The sequence below is a fragment of the Neophocaena asiaeorientalis genome, unplaced genomic scaffold (genome assembly GCF_003031525.2).
Source record: "Neophocaena asiaeorientalis asiaeorientalis breed wild unplaced genomic scaffold, Neophocaena_asiaeorientalis_V1.1 scaffold161, whole genome shotgun sequence".
In the NCBI taxonomy this organism is placed as follows: Eukaryota; Metazoa; Chordata; class Mammalia; order Artiodactyla; family Phocoenidae; genus Neophocaena; species Neophocaena asiaeorientalis.
Window position 1 is genome coordinate 2,459,097 of NW_020171987.1, and position 17,459 is coordinate 2,476,555.

Here is a 17,459-nt window from a genome sequence, read left to right on the forward strand (position 1 = left end):
AACCTGACGGTTCAGTGTGCATCCAGGTTTTTCTTATCCACAGTAAGTTTGAGAATTGATATTCAGGTAATAGTGATCCTTTTAAGGGAATCATATCCCATACAAATTCAGGGACAGCAGGGTGCTTTATAAAATCGTAGGAATATAAAGAGTCTCTCGATGGAGGAGACCCAGTGCTTGACATGGCACCCAGCTTGTAGTCGATTGAAAGTGAGTGAATACAATGTATATACCTCCTTCTAAAATATTAGCTAATTAAATATAAATTATACATCTTCCTTCTAAAATGTTAACGATGTACTACGTAGTTAATTTCTTACAAAGACTATTTACCTCTCTATCTAAGTTTAATTTACAAATGGAATCATAGGTAGTAAAGACATAGCAGGGTGCCTTCCAGATTGCACTGCTGTGATCTTCAAATGAATGAGCACTGCAGATTATTCAGCCTTCTGAAAAGTTCTTAATTAGGGAAGGCAGTAGTGTGCAGAGTAACAGCCTGTGTTTTAACTTTGTTGACATGGTGTGGAAATCCCATGTAGATATCTTGTACAAAAGAATGAAAATATTTTAATTCCTAAATCGCAATTTCCAAGTAATTGTACTTCTAATGAAAATTGCCACTATGAATGTCTGTTCAAAGGCTTTGGTTTACAAAGTAAAGATTTGAAAATATCAAACTTTCTTGATCTCTGAATGTTGTTTTCATTAATTAGGTGAATATGACAGCTCTCTCTTTACCCTAATAGCCCCCCTGGAGGAAATAACATTTTTGTTTGTCTAAACAGTACTTAAAGACTACTCTAAAATTAGAGTTTAAGACCTTTAATTCTGGAGTGCAAAGCTCTATGTCCTTGACTCTGATGTTTATCATGAATATTAATTTCTGATCTTAAACTCAAGCCATGAAATTTTTACATATTGTCATACCTTTCCCTTGACAATTTTGGTAATTGCCATAATTTCCTCATCAGCAAGAGTTGTGTGTGGCTTCCCTGGTTTAACGAGGCTATAAAATTGGCAGCTCTGAATTCCTTCTTTTGTTTCAGTGTGAGGCCTATAGACTTGTTTGCTCTGAGCAGTTAACTAGACCTCTGATCTTAAAAGAATTACAGTTTTTATTGGTGCCCTTACATGATGAAGGACTTAAGGTATTTTTGTCATTACAGGATTTAATCATTACCTTTGGAATTACTTTCTTATTAGGTGACATTTATGTCCACTGCTCTAGACCCTTTCTCTGTTGCTCACATAAAAATATTGTTTTCCACAGGATAGCTATCCTTTTTTTTTTTTTTTTTTTTTTTTACCCGTTGCGGAGCACAGGCTCCCGACACGCAGGCTCAGCGGCCATGGCTCACGGGCCCAGCCGCCTCGTGGCATGTGGGATCTTCCCAGACCGGGGCACGAACCCATGTCCCCTGCATCGGCAGGCGGACTCTCAACCACTGTGCCACCAGGGAAGCCCTATCCTTTTCTTTAAAATCGATTCATTGCTAGTATCGGATCTCCAAATATCGGGCTATATGTTCAGATTGTTTATCACTATTTAACTTTTAAATTCTTTAGACAGTATACACACAGACATACATGTATACATAAACATGCATATACTCTTTTTAATAAATGCACCTCAACTGGAATATTGTTCTCTTTTGTTTATTTGTACCTTTAACAAGATTTATTGAACACCTACTAAGCATCAGACCTGCAGTCCTCTGAGGATAGGAAGAAAAATGGACAAGACACACATTGTCTGAAGATACCACAGTCAACCAGGGTAGATGGACTTATAAAGAATTATCTGTATCACTGAATGGCAAATGCTGTTAGAGATCTGGTGACAGGGTGTTACTGCAATCAGGAAGATTCAGGGATGGATACACAAAACAGTACACTGAGGCTACATGAGATGGATTTTTACTGATAGAGAAATGGAAAGGACATTTTATATCACACAGTGGAAGTAGCACAATGCCAGCCATGGTGATTTGGGAAGAGGTGCTCTGAGAAGGGAAGACCAACAGATGTATGTGCCTGGAGTGAAGAGTGCACAATAGTGCATACAGAGGAAGCTAGAAAGGAAGCAGTGGGCAGATATGAGACGTGTCTGTGGATAGAATGCCAGGCTCAGGAGTTTCACTTTTTTCTTAAGAGATGGAGACAGTGATCCAGGATGGCCCATATGCAATAGAGAAAATTATTCTGGTTATTGAGTCATCTAGATAATTATTTAACCATTCTTTGAGAGCTCCTCTTGGCCAGGTAATGGCTAAGAATCAAAGCCAAGTCTTTGTCCTCAAGAATCTTACAGTCTTTTGAAGAATAAAATTAATTTAGTCAACAATTAATATCTAATATGACAAAAGTTATGAGAGTGGAAAGAACAGAGTGTAATGGGTATATAGATGAGGCATGTGATTTTGAATAAAAATCAGAAAAGCCTTCATGAAGATATGTGTTGAGTTCTGATGCAGGCCTAAAACTTAGATGAAAAGGAGGTTTGGAGGAGGTGGGAAAATAATACAAGGATAGAATCATTATACATGCCTTCTGATTGTCTATGACTGTAGCAAAGTGCCTATGATTTGGGTTGTTCTGAGATGTAGCTATGGGAGTAGGAAGGTGTCAGTTCATGGACTTGGGCGCAAAACTAAAGAGGTGAAAACTTTTCACTAAAAGATGCAGGGAGCTGCTGAAGGATTTTAAGCAGATGGATGACAAAATCAAATTTGAGTTTTAGGGGGTTCATTTGGCAGCAATGTGTGAGAAAGTTGAATGGAGGGTTTAGAGTAACAACTACAGGGATGTCTTAGATTGGGCACCCCAAGAAGTGGACCCCAAGGAAGCATCACTAGAGAAATGGGGAAGTAATATGGGGAAGAGAAGGAAGCCAATAAAATTTGTATTATAAAGCCAGTTACTCTATGAGCAACTGGACATTGGGTCCACTGGAAGACTCAGAGAAAATGTAGATATGCCCTCAGAGTTATCACACCCAAGGGAAGAGGAAGACAGGTCATTTTTCCACCACCTCTCCATCTATTCCTTATTGAGGGCTTCTTCTAGAAGCTTTAGCTCTCCAGCATTGCTGGCTTGCCAATCATGGAAACTTAGCTTGGTCACAAGGCCCAACAAAAGCCCTCAGACTGAGGGTTTCAGGTGTTTGTAGGAAGCAGTCTTTATATGGTAGCCATTTATTTGGGGATCTGGCACCATGGGCTACAAGGGCTAACCAGATGCGAAGTGTTGAGGGTCTGGACTTAGGCCATGATAGTGGGAATCCAGAGAAGGCCAGGAGAGCTACTTGGCCGTCACTTTCATAGCATTTGACTATGGATTTAATGTTAGGGATGAATCATCAACGATGACTTCCCAGAAAGTAGATAGATATTGAAGATGTTGTAAAACGTGTTTCTTTTTAACAACCAAAAGGTTTTAGTGTATGTGTGAAACCAATATTGAAGCCTCTTTATAATTGTATCTATTTTAAAGAAGTATTATGTTATAGCACTATAAACACTGGCTAGGAACCAGAACACATGGAGTAGTTCTTGGATCTTCAAATTTCTAGATGTGAAAGTTGAATGATACTCTTAATCTCTCAGAGCCTCTCATGAAAAAATAAATGGAGGTAAACATCAAAGCATCTTTTTATAGGTTACGTGAACCAAAGTGTAAGGAAGCCTTGTACAAAATCTTCACTTTAAAATAGAATTCACTTCAAGTATTTTAGCCCTCGGACCTAGCAAGTTGTTTATTTTTTAAAAAATTTTTATTGAAGTGTAGTTGATTTATTGATACAATGCTGTGTTAGTTTCAGGTGTACAGGAAAGTGATTCAGTTGTGTGTATGTATTCTTTTTCAGATTCTTTTCCATTACAGGTTATTACAAGATATTGAATATAGTTCCCTGTGCTGTACAGTAGGTCCTTGTTGTTTATCTATTTTATATATAGTAGTGTGTATAGGTTAGTCTCAGCCTCCTAATTTTTCCCTTTCCCCTTTGGTAACCATAAGTTTGTTTTCAAAATCTGTGAGTCTGTTAGTGTTTTGTAAATAAGTTCATCTGTATCATTTTTTTTAGATTCCACAAATAAGTGATATCATATGATATTTATCTTTCTCTGACTTACTTCACTTAGTATGATAACCTCTAGGTCCATCTATGTTGCTGCAAATCAAGTTGTTTATTTTTAATGAATGAGTGGATCTAGTCAAAGAACTTTTATTTCTCCCACACCTGTATTTGGACAACTGCCACTGCCATTAAGTGATAGTGCTTTGTTAAAATATCTTTGCTTAGTACATACTTCATATACTATTTCTTTCTCTGCCAAAAAAAAGTGTCTTTGTTATAACATTTCAATCAACTAACTCATTTAATAACTCTACATGCATATGTTGAGAAAAATATACTTAGAAGAATTAAAAGTGTATTTTCATTTCTGCCTTAGTAAACCTCCTCTTTATCTGTGCTAAAGAGAAATTTCCACAGGATGTACTTATAGGACACTTGATTGTAATAAAATCCTCAGGTCAGTGGAACTCAATTGTGAGTTACATCCCCACCCCCTCCAGTATGTGTATTAATTATCTTAGAGGGAATAACCTTTATTCTTTACTTTTTTCCAGGAAATCCTTGCATCTCTTTTGGGAGTCAGGTTAGCATTAGATCTCTTCTTCCTTCTCTCTGCTTGAGAGGGGACTCATTTTTCTGGTTCTAAAGAAAAAAGTTGCAATCCCTATAGGAATCAACACAGGGCAAGCACTGCCCCGTTATCAGTCGAGAAGAGATTTCTTTTCCAGCTTTTTCTTTCCTTTCTAGCTTTTGAAGTTCAAGCTTATATAAGAATTAATTTAAATGAATTTGTTTGAAAATATCTTTTAATCACTTTAGCAGACTTCTACCGGAGCATTGGGTTACTTTCTTTTTCAAAGAGTTCAAATTGTCTTTTCCAAAATGTGTACTTAAAATTACTTTGAAAAAGGAGATAATTGGTGTCAGGAATTTGGGGCAATGGGTAAGGATATAGATGAAATTAAATCAGGAACATGTTGATAATTGTTGAAACTGGGTGATGGTATATGGGAGTTATTTAGTGTTTTTTATTTTTGCATATATTTAAAATTTTCCATAATTAAAAAATCAACAATACAAAAAATTTAAATGGCTCTCAGAATCTTATTTTTGTAGCATTTATCTCTTTTGTGTATCAGTAAGCTATGGCTATATAGCATATCACCTCAAAAACCAGTGAGTTAAAACAATAATCATTTGATATTGAGCATGACTCTATAGACCAGCTGGGCTCTCTCATGTATCTGCTGTCAACTGCAGGTCAATAGGAAGTTCTACTCATTTTGCCTGGCCTACATGTTTTGGGATTATTTACGTAGTGGCCAGTCTAATATGGCCTCAGTTGGTAAAATTGGCCTCTCCCCATGGTCTCTAATCCTCCACAGACTAACTCATATTTTTCCATCCAGAAGGGGCTGGGTTCCAAGAAGGAGAATGAAGGCATTGAGGCCTCTTGATGCCTAAGCTCAGAATTGGCACACTGTCGTAAAATTTGCTGCATTCTCTTGGCCAAAGCAAGTGACAAAGGCAGCCCAGATTCAAGGAGTAGAAAAGAAAATTAGTTCTTATTGGAAGGAGCTACAAAGTGACATTGCATTGGAGACATGGATACAGGTAAATTGTAGCCATCAATGCAATCAATCTAACATGTAAGCATTTCTTGCTTTTAAATCAACCATTACTTATATTCTGATAATTTACAAATTTGTATATCTACCCCTAACTCTTCCTCCAGCTTTAACCTGACTGCTGGTCACCTACTCTTTGATCGCCCATAAACACTTCCCATTCAGTGACTAGAGGGTTTTTTTACTGCTTCCCTAAAACTTTCTTCTACTCCCCGCCCCCTTCCTCCCTCCCTCCCTCCAGTCAATGTCATTACCATCCACTCATTCATCTGTTCACCCCTCTATCCATTATTGAATTCAATGAACATTTATTGAATGCCTATTATGTGGCTAGCACTGGGCTAATTATTGAAGAATCTAAGTAAGACCAGCAAAAACAGACACAGCCTTTGTCCTTATAGGCCTTACAGAGCACAGGCCAAGAAATACAATCAGAAATCACAAAATACATGGAAAATTATAACAGCTGTTAAAGAGGAAAGATGGTGTGTTATGGGAGATTATAATCAGGTCTGAGTTTGTAAAGATTTAACTGATCAGACCTGCAGAATGAGATGATGTAGCATAACCCTCAACCAACCCATGGCAGACATGTAGCTTGAGTGAGTCATAAACCTTTATTATTATGTCACTGTAAGATTTGGAGCTCATTGATAGTCTAGCCTATCTTGATGAACGTACATGGTGTTATGATGGGTCATCCTCCAATGTCTTGAAGACACCAAGGTTAACTGGCGGCAGAACTTGATGTAAGCAGGAAATCTTAAAACCAGGTACCTAAGCCTTCCTTGAGTGAGGCTGGAAAATGAGAGTAGAGATGGCAAAAGATTATAGAGCCAAATGGTATACATTTCAAAGGAGCAGGATTTTAGAGAAGAGAGTGGATAAGCTTTACTTAGGAGCCATAGCAAGAAGCAAGAGCATCAACCCCAGCTCCTGTCTCTGAAGTGCAGACTGTGAGGAAATAAATAGGCACCACTTGAGATGGCTGCAGGGGAAGTGATAATCACAGAGGAGAGCTACATTTTATTGGGTTCATGCCTGAAAGAGAAGGACATGCTATGGATTTAAGGCAGTTATGTGATTATGGAAATATTATACCAGAGTGTATAGAGGAAGAGTTTGAGATATGGGATATGTGTGGGCACTGGATATGAATGAATGAATGAATGAATGAAATACCATTATGGAGCCGCGTGTGCAGTAAAGGTATGTGTGTCTTGGTGGGGGGATGCTTACAGTTTTAACATCAATTTATGAAACTGGAGATGACAGACATGGTGACCTCAATCTTACTGTCTCTTTAGGAGGATGATTCACTTGGTTGAGGTGAGGGCAGACCTGGAAGCCATTGAATCCGTTTGCTTTAAATGCCAGGTTGATGGTGAACCAGAATTTCAGGTCCCCAGGGTCCATTACTACTCCTTAATCTCATCTCTCGTTAACTCTCACATGTTTAATTACTTGCAATCCAGCTATTAGAAATTTTTATTCCTCACTGTTTATAAGGTGATATTTATAAAATATAAACCTGAACTTGTTACTCCCTGTTTAAAGTTCCTTCAGTGATGCCTCAACTTTTCAGGATAAATTTTAAACTCTGTTAAAGCACAAAGGTTCTTTACCATCTCTCCTATAGCTACTACCCTAGGGTACCCTCAAGCCACTTTCCCCTACATCAGCCACTTACAACTACTTTAAGTTTCTTAGAGCTTCCTTGTTTCATGTTGTTGTGCTGGTATCTATTGCTGTTTAAAGTATCTGCAGTCTCTATCCTGCCCTTTTCATTTAGTTAACACTTCTCCTGACTATAGTCTGACATAATGACCCGTTGCCTGTGTTTTCTAATGCTCTTTGGAAGTTACTCAATTAACTATCTGAAAGTTTCAGAAACACCTTGTCAAATACTGGTCAATCAACTTATTTCAGTATTTTTTTCTTTAATTGTTTTTCTGAAATTTGGGAAGGCATGATTTTATTTCTTTTGGAAGTTTTCAATATTTTATTTATGATCACCACTAAAATAACAATGGTACATACAAACAGCTCGATGAATTTAAATACATTTTGATGAAATAAGGAGATGAAGGAAATAAAATAGGAGATATGAAAAGCCATTGCAGCAGAGAAAAATATATAGAAAACTACAGGGAGTGTGATTTGGAACTAAGGGCTATACATAGTCTAAAAGGGAAATGTAAGAGAGTAAAATTTGAGTCATTATGTGGGCTTGAATTAACTGGACACACAATCGCAGACGCTTATTTTGTTAAGTGGAAAGCTTTGTCATCATTTGTACATTTTTTCCTTGATAGCAACCTTCATAAATTCTCTGCAGACACTTATCTTTTTTCAGTGAATGTAAGACGCCAAATATTGTAAGAGGCACAATATCTGTGCCAATAAACTATGACACAATGCTTTCTTATCACAGCAACTGTAAAAGACATTCCAGTTTCAGAGATGATAAAATGTGAGCAAAATGTGCATCTTAAAATTGATGAAATCTAGAAATTGATGAAAACAGACAAGTAACTAAATGATTAAATATGTGGCATTAGAAAACTTCCAGAGGAAATCAAGCCATGGCCTTACAATCTTTAGAAAAAAATAACTTAAAAAATTCACTAAAACCGCTTGACCAGTATTTGACAAGGTGTTTCTGAAACCTTAAGCGTGTTAATTATTTCCAAACACATGATGAGGGTTATTATCCCGGACTCTGTGAAGTGAGATGTTAACTTGTAGCAAACTGATAAGTTGTAAATTATTTTCGTCTGAGAGGGGTGCAAATTAATTCTCTTCAGAAGAAAACCAAACCCCAGGGTCACAGTTTATTGCCCTGTAGGACATTAGCCAGTTTTGTATCTAACTTTACAATCTTATTCCAAAACTTTTTCCTTTGTCAAAGAGATATTGCACCGGCCACTTGTTACAAATGGCAAGAAGACTTCATTCAAGACTAATGCAGTAGGGATTTGTTTGTTTCTGCCGCGAGGCATGCAGGATCTTAGTTCCCCAATCAGGGATCGAACCCGTGCCCCCTGCCGTGGAAGCATGGATTCTTAACCAACTGGACCACCAGGGAAGTCCCATAGGGGGTTTTCAAGCAGTGTGTGAGCTAGTGGAAAAGTACTGGAAGGCGTTAAGGGAAGGTTGGGCAGTGTGTTAGACCACCTATGCTAATTGATACTTATCAAAGTTAGACTCCTACCCTCCCACAGAGACTGAGAGACAGGGATGCTCTCCTTGATGATTACATTTCAAAAGGATGGCTCCCAGGTGCTTGAGAAAGACATCCTGGGTTGTAGAAGATTTACATCTCAAAGAGACAGAGCAAGACTCTACAATTATAGGGCTTCTCAAAGTAAGTGCTCTAAGAAAAGGAAGGTGGAGGGTGGGAGGCTGTCATCAGGAAGAAACCTGTCTGAAGTTTTAGTCAAGCTGAGGGAGATGTGAAGGCAGTTCTGATCACTGATTGCATATACCAGTCTATGGCATTCCTTTAGAACGAACTTTGTCATCCTCTGGTTCTCTCTAAACCTTTCACATATATTCACGGTATATTTGTATGAGGTTAAGGTTTTTTACATCTTTGAAAATTATATTGTGACTTCTTTTTCTCCTATAATTGTTGATAGAACTAGCGGAAATCAGACAGTGAAACCAGAAAACAAAACAAAATAACAACAAAAAGACACATTAAAACACAGATTTAGAAAGGGCAAAAAAATCATTTCTGGAATCTGACTGATGAGACAGCGTGGGGAGGCTAATGGAGTAAGGAGAAGAATAAATGGAAATAATTGTCTTTGGAATGTGAACATTAACATAATGGAGAGCAAGGAATAAAAAGCATGAGAGTGTTAAGTATATTGTGTCATTGTCCCAAGAGACGCTCAGTTGAGAGATCATACCACAAAAACAAACAAAAAAACAAAGAAAACACACCATTTTAAATCATAAGAAATGTACGTGATAACAAAATAATGAGAGAGCTCAGAAGAATCAGAGAATAAACAATTTATTACCACCTCTTAAGTAGCTTCGAATCCTCTTCCTAAATTTTCTTTGTAAATTCAAACGTTAACTTGAATTCTGACTCAGACATAAATGAAGTTTGCAGCATTTATTTCTTTATTGCCAGGAGAAAGATTTATCTTGATCTATTTAAATCCTTCCAGGCATTCCTATTTATTTAAATTTATAAAAGTCCTTTTCTTTGATGTTACTCTATTTTTTCATTGTCTGAGAAAATGAACTGAAAAACCTAATTTCTGTTTCCTAAATTACTATTTTTCCCCATGAAATTTCTAGGACTCTCCAAATGATTGGAGTAAAATGGAGTGTGGCAAATTGCCTTCTAGAGGGACTCTTCACAATTAGAAGTTGCCAAAAGTAGAGATCAAAGCAGTGTATAATGGCTTTAAAACTAGCTCATGGATGATGACATATAAATCTTTTTGCTTTGACTACTTATATTTCATAATTATTTTCACCAAGTCCCAAGTATAAAAGACATTTTGTACATAAAATGTACTCAATAAATGAAGATTAAAATTTAAAAACAACTACCTGCTTTCTTTTCATTCTACATGTAATTGATATGCATAAGCAGTAAGAATATGGCAGAGTTGCGTTACATTTTATAGTCTAAAGATTCCTATAATAGTGACATGTCAGGAACAGGGCTTCCCAAAGATTGTTTTCAGGAGTAATATTATCTCTGGGTCAGTGCAATTAGCATTATCGAATGTAACTTTGTGTAAAGAGGAAAACATTCTATTATCTCTGCTGTCCAGTACATTAGCCAATAACCACATGTGACTGTTAAGCACTTGAGGTATGGTTATTAAAACTGAATAACTGAATTTTTTATTTTATATCATATCAATTAAGTAGTCATATTTTACTGATGGCTACCATACTGAAGAACACAATCTTCTTTGATGTGTTCTTCAAGAATAAAGAAAAACGTTTAAATTTTTTTCTTTAGAAAACAAAACCCAGCTTAACCTAGTAGTTCCCAAATTTAGTTGAGCAAGGAATCCCTCGTTTACATCTGAGTAGAACATTGGGGTACACTTCTTTTTAAAGCAACAATAAAAAGTGATAAGGTGTTTAGGGCCAGTTACACATTATTCCTTGTTTTATTTGCGTATTCACTCAACTAACATCTCTTGAGCTATGTAATGGGCACGGTTGTGATACAGTCTTGTTCGTTTATTAAGCTCTTTCTAATGGGAGAGACTGATTAGTAAAGAAATAACTACAGTACATGCAGTCTGGTAAGTTCCAAAAGCACAGAGGGCTATGGGAATACAGAGGTGGACACATCATCGAGATTTGTCATGGGGAACTTTCCAGAGGGAGACTGGAGGACAAGTAGGGCATTGATTTAAAAAGAGGGCCTTTTTTCATTTCTTATTTCACTGACTCCCCTCCCCACAGTTTGCCACTTAACCTGTTTTATTCAGGCTTGCTTCCTTATAACCTTAAGTTGGAGGGATGAAAACAGTTTTTGCAGGTTGGTTTGAGAATAACATGCACTAAACATTTTCTGCTTCCTTTCTGCCACTCCATCCACTCTCCCTGTCCAACCCCTACACATTCCAACACACATCAAAGAAAGAGATCGTTCTAACTTTAAAAGTTTTACTGCTAATCACAAAAATTAAAAGCTGTAATGCTAACCACAGAGAGGTTTAAATTTTTGTGTATAATCTTCAGTGTTCTCAAAATAACTCTCAAAATTTTAACCTGAGTGCAGGGACAGGTCTCCCATCTTTTAGTCTCCAATAGAACAGACACACATGCAGGCACACACACATAGCTATACATACACACACACTCATACACTCACATGCTCATGTCCTCTGTCTTTTCCCACTTCCAGCAACCTTCCAACTGATTTCTCTGTATCCTCCTTTCTTTCCTAATCTATTCTCAGAAAAGTAAGAAACATTCTAAAATGTAAATCTCATTAAGCCTCTCCCCAGATTATACTCTTCAAGAGTTATCTCAGTTTCTTTCAAGATAAATTCCGTAGCCTTAGAGTAGTTTAAAATTCCTGTAAGATGTAGTCCAAGTTTATTCCTGGACCCTAAGAACTAAACGTCATAGAAAGGTGTCTAGCACATAGTAAACACTCAATCAGTGTTAGCAATTATTTTGGGAAATGGTTCTCTGTCCAGGAAGCCTAAAAAGGTGGCACACTGTAAGATTAGGGAAGCAACTTGAAGTGCAGCAAATGTACAAAAAAAAGCAAATCCTAGAAATGTTACTAAGAACTCACTGTTCCCCACAACACTAATCTACTCCTCTAACCCTGCCGTCAGCCTACATGCTTTATAGTTTCAAAGGATGAAGTGTCTCCATTCACATCAAAACCTTACCTTTTTCACATAACAATGTATACTTAAAACAATATTGTAGACCCTCTCTTATCCTAAAAAAAATGTGTTAGGAAGCATTTTTTATAGATACTTAAAAAAACAGGTCATGTAAGACTGATTAGAATTTTAAAAACTACTTTTATTAACAGAGGCAATGTAGGGTGGTTATCTCAAACACAGATTTAGTTAAGGATTTGTTCCTGACTCTGGAAGTGAGTGCCGTTAATTAGTGTCAGATTCCCAAAATACCCACCAGTATAACACATAGATTAAGCAAACCTGAGCGGATTACCTGGTGCAGTAAAAGAGACCAACATCTTGAGAGGTTCTTAGTAGATTCTCAGAAGATGGAGCTTGAGGGTAGATATGTATAGGTTTGGGGGGGAGTTGGATTCAAGTAGATTAAAGCAGGTCTTTGAATGCAAAGATCAGAATGAAATTGGGCAAAATCCAAGATACAGACAAGGGTTGGTGGATGCAGTGAATCAAGGGTTTTGGAGTAAGTCTTAATGAGTAAAGAGCTGTTGGTAAGTGAGAGGGTTCATCCAGCTGAACAATGCATTGTCCAATAAAGGGTTTTTTTCCCTCAAGATAACTTAGTGTCTTGAGGCAGAGCTGGTTGATCACTCTATAGTTCAGATAAATGTATTTTCAGGAATGTCCTGAAGCCACCAATGAAGCTATATATTAGTTTATAGCATTATTTCCTGGGAAAAGACTCCTTGGAACAAAGAATAAAGTCATACTGATATAGGGACCTTGAAGATTAAACTTTCTGGGTAACAACCTTTTTGAGTGTCCTGAGTTGTAAAAAGGGGTATCAGTGGGAACTTTTTCTTGTGGTTATTTTGAGAACTCAACGAAATACTGTGAATAAAGTCCTTGGTAGGATACCTGTCACTTAGCAGATGTACAAAGACTGTAAAATATCTTCTGTTTTAAATGAAGTATTTTTTTTTAAGACTTTAACACACATCTTTTCTGTAATTTATTTATTTATTTTTTAAACCATCTTTATTGGGGTATAATTGCTTTACAATGGTGTGTTAGTTTCTGCTTTATAACAAAGTGATGAAGTATTCTTAATGTAGCAACCCATTCTTTTATTAACTCATTCTAGAGCATCCACCGTAATCCATATATGTCCTTTGCTATGTGTAAAGGCACAGAGATGAAAGGACCATGTGCTCAAATAACCTTAGCACTAATAGACATGTTACCCTGTGACGTGGAGTGTGCTCTGGGAAAAATATGAATTGACATGCTGAGGCAGCCCAGGAAATTTAGAAAAGTCAGAAAAACTGTCCTAGTGAAGTTGATCTTTGACCTGGGCCTTGAAGGATGAAGAGTAATCTGTGAGACAGCCAAGAGTCAAAAGATCATTCCAGGCTAAGGGAAAAGTACGTACAAAGAGTAGGAGCTATTAATTTCCATGCTGGGTTCCAGATATGAGGAGAAGGTGAGATTCCAGATGGAGCAGCAGAAGATGAGTCTGAATAAGAACAGTGTGATAAATAATAATAAATTCAATATATAATTGCAGTAATCTGTGTTTTCAGTAAACATAAGTTGATTCCAACCAAAGGGTCAAGGTTTTTTGTTTGTTTGAATCAGGGTAAGAAATTGGGCTTCTGTCCTGTATGCTCTAGTGGTTGGCACATATGTTTTGTTTGTACACTAGAGTCACATGGAAAGACTTTTATAATTGCCTAAAACCTCCTAGAGATTCTGATTTCATTGATCTGGGATGAAGCTTAGGAATCTGTATTTTTAAATGTTTTTGTGTTTTGCTTGTTTGTTTAATGCTCCCCTAGTGATTCTAATGTATAGGTAAGACAGAAAAACTGCCTGCAGTAAAGAGTCACAGTCCAAGACCAATAGTCAGAAGCCCAGTATGAGTCATTGAAGCAGTAGCCTTAAGGTCCACATGCACAATTCTGTAAGCAAGGAGTCAAGAGAGGTTTACTAGTGGAGCCATCCCATGATAACCCATTTTAGGAGGTAGTGCTAGCAGTAGAGAGAGACTGAATTCGAGCAGAGTGAGTGTTCAGTCATTCCTGCTTACCTGGAGCTTGGTTTCAAAGAAGAAATGGAAAGAAGTTCTTCAGATCTTCCCAGTGATATCAGTCATAGGCTAAAGCTGAGATAGTATACATGAGATGAGATGCACTCAAAAGAAAGAAGTAAATGATGGATTAAACTAAGATGTTGGGATAAAGAAGAGAGAGGGAGCTCAGTCAAGGAAAAAATCCAAGGGTTGTAGTTATGGGGCAGGAGTAGCAGGTACAGGCATGGAGATGAAGATAGCACATTTAGAAAGGTTGAGTGTAAGGGGCTTCCAAATAAATCATAACTACTTCCCCAAGCATTACTTTACTCCAGACCCAGGTGCAACTGGGTAGTCCCTCCTCTTCTCTCCTTTGTCAAAAACCCCAATGCCCTTAGGCCATTCTCTGACTGCTTTCTCAGTTCCAAAATATTTCCTTTACTCTTCTAAGGGTTGGTTTTTTGCTACAGTAGATCTTATATTATTTTTGAATTGAGAAATGAGCTATAGTTAGCATCCCAGAGCCACAGAAAATGACAGTATTCATGAACTATTTCTGATGAACATGAAAAAAGTCAAATGTGGTCAATTTCCTAGGTAACCTCAAGGTCAAGCAAAACAGTTCACCTGCCCCATTGCCAAAGGTCCTGGGGCACATTATGAAAAATGAAAATTAAAGGCAAACAGAAAGCCTAAGCATGTGTATTTTGATTTGTGATTGAATTATTAAGTGAGAGTAATAACTACGTAGGATCAATGATGGTGTTGTCTATGGGATTCTAGGAAAAATTCTCTGATCTTCCCCAAATATTTTAGGATCTTGTGTCACAATTGCTGAAACCCTAACTCCAAGCTGGTGTCAAGAAAAACACTAGAAAATTTGCAAAATGACTGTCAAAAACAATGGTGTTAACATGACAACAAAAGCAAATTTGTATATTTTTTTTAATCCCTCAGAGGTCAAGGGAGTGATATCTTCTAGTAATTCATCTAGGAAATTAACCACTTCTGGCTTTTAAAATCAGAGGTATGTAGTTCATAAATACTGTCATTTTCTTTTATTTTGAAGAATATGGTTCATAGGTAATTATTTGTTGGAAAATATTTTTATACATAACAGCGTGTTTAGGATAGCATCTGCTGATGCACCATAGATAAAAATTGTTGTAGCTGGGACAGCAATTTCAATCAGAAAGAAAAACCTTAAGGAGCTTCATAAAATTTACCACAATTTATGCTTCTGAGTCCATGCTATGTATTTGTTGATTTGTTTCATTCCCTGAGGGATCAGTAGTGAATATTTAAGTAAAAGAGGACATGATTGCACATTAAATACAATGTGTCTTCTGGGAAGATAGAGAAATCTTTCAGTTTTAGCAGCACTCATGTTTGTGTGCCTGTGTATGTGTGTGTGTGTGTGAATTTATTCAATAATAAAAATACCACCTTCCAGTTGCATGATATTTAAAAGATTTTTTTCAGTACATTTCTGATATATTCTCCTTTTCAGTCCCTCAGTAATCCTGTAAGGTAACAACAATATACGCAATATTCTTTTTTTTTTTTCATCTTTATTGGAGTGTAATTGCTTTACAATGGTGTGTTAGTTTCTGCTTTATAACAAAGTGAATCAGTTATACATATACATATGTTCCTATATCTCTTCCCTCTTGCATCTCCCTCCCTCCCACACGCAATACTCTTAACAAAATCCTTTGACATGCAGTATCTTATTTGAGACAACAAGCTCGAGAAATAAGTAATATTATCTCAATTTAAATAATGAGACAGCGAGGCTCAAACAGGATAAGACACTTAGCAACCCGCAACAAGCTATTTGAGAATGAAGTGATACTCAAACCTAAGGCTTGTTAACCTAACACCGTGCTTGATTCATAGAAAGATTCAGTAAATACCTGAAGTTTAATTCATAATTTGTATAGAAATAGCATATCACTACCACAACGAATTTTGGCTTTCTTTTGATTATTGTATCCCAGGGAGAGGTTTTGTCTGTAGCCAAGTATCATCTGGAAGAGTTTACTTAACTAATTTGAGCCATATAGACATTTCACTAATGTGGGAAAGCACACCATAATATAGGCTTAAGGAGCCAAGAGACCTGCATGTTGTGTATTATTTGAAAAGAAGCAAAACATTTTAATACAAAACTACTTCACATGAATTTGATGGGGTATTTTCCCTTTCTTTTTATTAGTGTAAATCTGCCTATCTTTAATAATTATTGGTGAGCATAAAGTAAAAGAGAATTATTGAGAAATAACACCAAAGATCTAAGTATGCATAGAGTTTATTTCACAGAAAGATGCCTATAAAACTTGTATAACCAATCGGCAGGCTAAAAGAATAACCTCATGTAAATGCAGAATGCAATTACTATTTTCACAAATTTGGTACATGTTGGGAATGTCATTTCAATCAGGGCTAATCATAATATGTCAGGAATAACTGTGATAACCATAAGTGATAATGTTATGCTGCTCACTTTTTCTAATTCTGGTGGCAAAATATGCAAAGGAAAATTTTCAAAGAGCCTGTAAAACATGTTCAAGATTTTTCCCACTTTAAAAAATATTTTCAGGGAAGTATTCATCATTATAGAGCAACAATTATTTTGATAACTCAATTGTTCTTAGACTAATCTCGTCTTAGAATTTTTGCCATCTTTTAAGGCAAATTAAAAAGAACAAGTATCAGCTTTTAAGTTGCTGTATTTTTTTACTACACATAAATTTAAATATTAGTTTGAAAGTGTTGCCTATTTCATTTTTTTAGCAAGTATGCTTCTTATTGATAATGAGTAAAGTACATAAAAACAACAAACTAAGCACGAAGCTCAATGGGTATTCCTGTTGGTTGCATTATGAAGTTGGTATGAATGCCATTTTGATGCTCTCTCATTTTCTGGCTCCTGATGAACAAACACGTAATGGAAACATTATTCATTTCATTACTGATTTTAATGGGTCTCACAAATAAATGCATTTATTTTGAATGCCTTAAATCAGGTGATCTTTTTTTCTGGTTTACATTTTTATTTTTTAATATTTTAAATTTTTTATTTTATATTGGAGTATAGTTGGTTAACAATGTTGTGTTAGTTTCAGGTGTACAGCAAAGTGATTCAGTTATACATAAAACCATTGTTTTTCAGATTTTTTTCCCATATAGGTTATTACAGAGTACTGAGTAGAGTTCCCTGTGCTATACAGGAGGTCCTTGCTGATTATCTATTTTATATATAATAGTGTGTATATGTTAATCCCAAGCTCCTAATTTATCCCCCC